The sequence below is a fragment of the Marmota marmota genome, unplaced genomic scaffold, assembly GCF_001458135.2.
Source record: "Marmota marmota marmota unplaced genomic scaffold, marMar, whole genome shotgun sequence".
In the NCBI taxonomy this organism is placed as follows: Eukaryota; Metazoa; Chordata; class Mammalia; order Rodentia; family Sciuridae; genus Marmota; species Marmota marmota.
In genome coordinates, this window is record NW_025999926.1 from 5,868,204 (window position 1) to 5,874,661 (window position 6,458).

Here is a 6,458-nt window from a genome sequence, read left to right on the forward strand (position 1 = left end):
CAAATGGTGCCATTGGAAGGTGGTGGAGCCTTAGGAGGTGGGGCCTTATGGGTGGTCTTTGGTAATTACGGGTGCACCCTTGAAGGAGACTGTGGAACCTGGGTCTCTTCCTCTCTTTTCCTGGTTATGAGGTGAACACACTCATGCCATGAGGTGCTCCTCACTACAGACCCAAAAGCAATGGGACCAACTGGTTTTCAGACCAACCAGTCTGAGATCTCCAAAACTGTGAGCCAAAATAAACCTTCCCTCATTTTAAGCTGCTTATCTCAGGTACTTTGTTATAGTCATGGGAAGCTGACTGATACAGGAGCTCTTCTTATGGGTATTGTCCAACAGCTCATGCTTTATGTTCCATTAGGACTCAATGTCTCATCTGGAGAATTTTCGTGTGATTGAAATAATTCAGATTGGTTCTGTACTCCTTCTCCTAAATCCCATGGTAGTGATTTTGCCCCCCAGGGTATTTGGCATGTCTGAAGACCTTTTTTGACCATTACAGCCAAGGGACAATGGATGCTCTTGGTTGTCTAGCAGATAGAATGCAGGGTGCTGCTAAACATCCTACTGCATGCAGGGCGGTCTCTGGTCTAAAGTGCTGTTGGAGTGAGGGTTGGGAAAGCCTGTTATTAATCCCTTGTTTAAGCTTGAAATCATTGTGGGTCTTACTTTGAAATAATAATCACAGCGATTCAGCCTGGTCTTCCATTGTTCTGTTGCCAGCCTGGGGCATGGAAGCAGGGGTGGATTTAGTCAGGGGAGGGCAGGGAGCGGGAGGCAGCCTCAGGGACATCTGTTGAAACCTGTGTGGCAATGCGGAGGAGCCACACAGAGACTGATAACGAAGGCATGAAGGCACGTAGTGTGAAGGCATGCAGTGTGAATCATGCACTCCAAGGTCAAGGGCAGGTGGAGCCATCTCACTGGAGATATCAGAAGGCAGATAGAAACACTACAAAGCAAAGCAAGAATTCGATGCCTAAGTGTCATAGTAACAATGACCTGAGGGCAGGGATGGTAAGGAACTGTGACAGTCAAACTTACTATTTCCTTTCAAACCATTCATTTTGGTTTTATGAACTTCTATGTATGTTTCACAATAAAAATGTTAAAAAAACGAGACATTTGTCAACATTAAAAAAAAAAATCTCATCCTCCCAGAACAGAAAAAGTACACAAACAAAAAAACTGGTAAACTCCAATAAAGTCTGGGATGGATGGGAATGCACCAGTGTCCCCCTGGTGGCTTTGACATTTGTGCTGAGGTGATGCCAGCGGCAGGGGAAACAAACAGGGGTGCACATGGGGACCTTCTGATCTGTCTTTGTCACTTGTCTGTAAATCTGAAATGAGTTCAAAATAAAATGTTAATTTCAAACAAGTCTCATCCTAATCATCTACAAGCGCTTTCCTCTGATCTTCGATCTCTTCCTCGGTTTCTACTCTTTTGTTTTATGATATGAGTGAGTGCTAGTGATGACATGAACAGCAGCTAGCACTTGCAAAACAAGCCTGGCCCAGATCTGGGCGTGTAATGTATTATTCTGCAGGATTCAAGGGTACGGAAGGCAGCCACTCGGTGCAGCCCCTGTCTCCACTGTGGCGTGTCCCCTTCCTGGGTTTTTTTGTCCTGTATACATCAATTCCCTACCTAGCAATTTGTAGCTTGATTGTTTTTAACTCTAAACATCGTGCCTTAAGTATTCCGCATGCCACTAAAAATCTAAACAAAGCATTCGAAGGCTCCAGAAAATTCCATGCATCAGCGTGCCTGCTTTAACTCCCTCAATCTAGAATGTCAGGCCCTTAGGCTGTTTGCAACTTAAGTGTGACCACTTTTTGGATTACTTGCTCCATTTCTTCATATTTTTTGGTCACCTACTTTGTTTATCTTATCGTCATTTGTGCCCAACAGTTCTACTAATGAGCGGGGTGCCATTGTAGCATAGAGACTAGCAAGCTTTTAAAGTTCTTCCCGTTATCATTCCATATGCCGTACTTCTCTTCAAGAGTGGACAGCAGAGTTTACCGAGGTGGAGATAAAGGAAGAACGTGTGAATAGTATCCCCTGTGGCCACCAGGGGCATCCAGGTAGAGCAGGGTGGATGCAGCCGAGGTTATCATGATGGCCTAGGAAGCCCACGCTTGGGTAGGACACCCGCAGAATCTCGTTCTTTCCTCTGAGCAATGCTATGGGTAGATATTTCTATCCCTGTTTTATACACATGAGGAAACCAGCCCACATCCAAAAAGCCTGTTTCAGAAGGAGTGAGTGAGGAAACAGGGCTGGTATGTGAGGGGAGGAGTCCCATATACCAGTCCTGTTGGGAGTCTGTCTCTCTGAGCATACATACGTTGGACGTGCCAGGATGGGAACTTAATATTTATTGAAAACAAAACAAAAAAACAAAACAAAAGTAGACCTGTGATTCCCTTGTTGTAGGAATCCTTGACTTAGGAAATTCTACCATAGCCATTTGTGCTTAATCCATCCACTTAGGGTGAAGCCGGGCAGGACTGAGGTGTGAGCCAGTGTAGATCTTGCCACTCTCAGGATGGTCCAAGAGGTAGCAAGAGCAGCACCTGAGTGTTAGCCACATGGAATCTCATGCCCACTGACCCTGGGCCTGCATTTCAACAGAATCCCTAGGAACCCATGTGCCCAGTACAGCTTGAGAGGCACTGCTCGAAGATTTCTTAGGAAGAAAGATTTTCTTAGAGTGTGGATGAGCCCCATGTATCAGCCATAAGACAGTTTTTTCAGCTCATTCATGCTCACAAAAGTGGCTCAGTGAAGACTGGCTGACAGTAGAGTCTGTCCATGGCTCTTTTACAGTTGTTTTTTTTCCCCCTGTACTGGAGATTGAACCCAGGGGTGCTTTACCACTGAGCCACATCCCCACCCTTTTTTATTTTGATACAGGGTTTTGCTAAGTTGCCTAGGCTGGTCGTGAACTTGCCATCCTCCTACATCAGCCTCCCAGGTCTTTGGGACAGGTGTGCACCACCACATCTGCCTCTTTAGAAGTTTTGATGGGGGAACCAGAGAATTTAGATCCACCAACTTTCCTTGTCCTGCTCTTACTTCTAATGCAGCCATTCCAGTGTGTTCTGAAGTTCCATGGGGCCAGGTTGGGGGCGTGGAAGGAGATCCTCTAAGTTGAGAAGAGCCACAACCCGGTGGCCATGTAGGTGGAGTAATCTGAGAAAGGACAATGGCCATGAGACAATATGGGACAACCTCTGGGAGGTGGGGGCCAGTAGGGAGATGCTCCTTTGCCTTGCTTTATATAGGAAGATATTTCTGTCTCAGCAAACTCCTTAGAGAGGATGGTGCTCAGCATCCTGTTTCACAGGAGACACTGAAGAGCGTTGAGTACAATCATGTAGCAAGTGGCAGCTTCGGGGTCAGATGCAGGTCTTCAGCTTTAAACCCAGTGCTTCCCTCACTGCACAAGGGGCCATGATGGAGGGTACTTCCAGCTCCTTCCAGTGTGCTCCTGCATCTCCCACACTTCCTCCACCTCCTCCACCTCCTCTACCTCTTGAACCTCCTTGACCTCCTTCACCTCCTCCACTTCCGGAACCTCCTCCACCTCCTGCACCTCCTTCACCTCCTCCACCTCCTGAACCTCCTTTGCCTCCTGCATCTCCTTCACCTCCTTCACCTCCTGCATCTCCTGCACCTTCTATACTCCTTCACCTCCTTCGCCTCCTGCACCTCTTTTGCCTTCTTCACCTCCTCCACCTCCTTCACCTCCTCCTCCTCCTTCACCTCCTCTACCTCCTGCTCCTCCTGCACCTCCTGCTCCTCCTGCACCTCCTGCACCTCCTTCACCTCCTTCACCTCCTGCACCTCCTTCGCCTCCTTTGCCTCCTTCACCTCCTTCACAAGCAGAAATCTCCTTTCCCAGACTCTCCTGTGTTAGTTAGAATTATGGAGGCTATTTGGGTTGGTTCCAGGCTGTTTGAGGGTGGAAGTGAGCAACCCTGGCCATAGAGATGGACTATGGGTGTCAAGAGTCACAGAAGGAATCAGTTTTTTGTATGATGCAGAGGTAGGACATGAGATGTGGTTCTGAACTTCATCTCCCATGTCTGTGTGACCAGGGCGAGACAGCAGCATCTGCTCCTCTTACACTTGCTTTGATTTTGTAGTCATGGAACTCACAGGATTAAATGCGTTTCTGCTTAAAACACCTAGGGAACTTTGTTTTCTGCTCTTAAACCCTGACTGGGTATACATCGCACCCTCCTAAGTGGGAGGCCTAAGTGTAGAATAAACGATGATTTCAGAGGAGCTCTGTGAAGAGCATTTCCCCTAGCCTGCTCTCACTGAATGCTAGTGCACAGTATCTGAAACACATATGCTTTTCACAACGTGCTCTTATTTTGGTATTTACATACGTTGTCATCTAAGCTTCCTGAACTGCAGGATATTAGACTCGAAATGCTGCCATACCTCCAAACTTGAGGCATCAGGAAAAGTGCCCAGGTACCGTTCAATTCCAAACAGAGGTGCTTATTGGAGGAACAAACAAGCCTGACTGCAAATGTTACCGGAGGAAGGAAAGTCTTCCTATTTCTTCTTCATGTTTGTACTCAGGATCTCTAATGCTGGCTAATTTCTAACTTCACCACAGGATGGCTTGTGTTCATTCATGTGGCACTTTGGGCCCAGAAAGTGGTCCATGTTGAAGCTCACACAAAGGTTTAAAGTTAACATGCAGAGACAAAATTTATTTCAGAATTCTTGTTTAAAAATAAATAATAGTCTATTTATTGAACTCTTTCGATGCCGTCATCCCCTTGTTGAGTGCAATATCTCACATGCCCTACAGAATCCAATGTTCCTGTAAGGTAGATGCCATTTCCGTCTTGCAAAGGATGAAACCCTGAGTCAGTGAGATGAAGCCTCTTGCCCAGGGTCACACAGCTAGTGAGTGACAAGGCTGGCATTTGAATGCACACCTTTTTGACTCCGAATCTCCTAACCAGGCCATTTTTATCCCCCCACCCCCACCCCGCCCCCGAGAATCCACATGAGAAAGTCAGACGGTAGGATTTCATGCTGGCTTAAGAAATTCAAGATGTTTACTGACAATTCTAGGGTCACCAGAGGATGCTAAGGGCTTGGCTCTTTAAAAATATTATTTCTTTTTTTGCGTGAAAATGTTGGTCCTGTGAAATGTTTATGCATGTCTTAATTCATTCATTCATGGAATTAAGACATTCTAAGAAAAGGGACCAGTAATGGCTACTCACGAAAAGGTGAATTAACCAAGATAGGAAAGGCTGCTTTCCTTTTCATTTCCCCCTCTTGACTACCTGAGAGTCTGTGACCAGGTTTTGGTGAAGTTCCTAAGGATGTGATGCCTGCTGAGTCGAACGCCTACCCCACACAACAGAGGAACATGTGGTCCAAGCTCAGCACCCTCAGGAGAAGCCTCTCTTCCCACCCTAACCCTCCCCAAGTAGCCCCTGTGACTCTCAGACAGACGTAGGCAGACTCCTGTTTCCTGCCCTGTATGACAAGGGGGAGGGGCAGAACCCCGCAGCCCACAACGAAGCCCTCGGTGTGCTTGGACATTGGAGTCTAGACCTTGGCAACTGGGGGCGGAACAACTGGGGACTGTGTTTAATTTTACATGTTGCCCAAGTATCCGAGCTGGGTACCGACGTCATGAGGGGTCAAGGGTCCCCCGATCGTTCAGGACTTGCTCCATGGGTTTTTTGCAAGAACCCCTGGCGCCGGCAGCGACTTCCCCTGCGCCCCGCCTGGACGCGGTGCCCCCAGCCGCGCTCTGCGCCTGAACCTGAACCTTGCGCTCCTGGGCCAACGCGGCGCGTCTCGCGGAGCACAAACTCGCTGACTCCGCGGTTGCCGGGCTCAGCTCGCTGTTAATAAATGTTTAACTTCTTGATTAATTTCCGTGATTTCTGAGGGTGATTTTACAGAGCTCAGCTAACAGGTTCTGAATGCGCGCGGGGCTGCGGGCTCGCCCAAGCTGTAAACACTCCAGATTGCTCTTTGTCTCCCTAATGGGCTCCCTGATTATGCGGGAATGAAATTTAGGCTTTATTTTTTTCTGCCATCTGCATAATTGCCAGCGTTTAAAGACGCTCATTTCCCTCTCATTGCCACTGGGGAAAGAATTGTTTGCGCAGCCTCCACTAAAGGAGTATTTCCCAATTTCTCATCTCTCATTTGTGAAGAGTGGCCCATCATGAACTCCTAAATGTTGGTGTTTTCCACGGGTCTGCCTTTTCTCAGGCAATTCACCTGCTTTTCATTTTCTTTCTTCCACTCCGTTTATACCAGAGAGGGACCCTTATTCCATTTGCTTTTTAAAAAGCTTTGTGGCTCTTTGGAAGGAGAAAAGCGTTATCGGCTGCCACAGAATCCGAACTGTCTCCTTTGTCATTTTGCCTGGGCTCCTTGGGTCACATTTCCCATC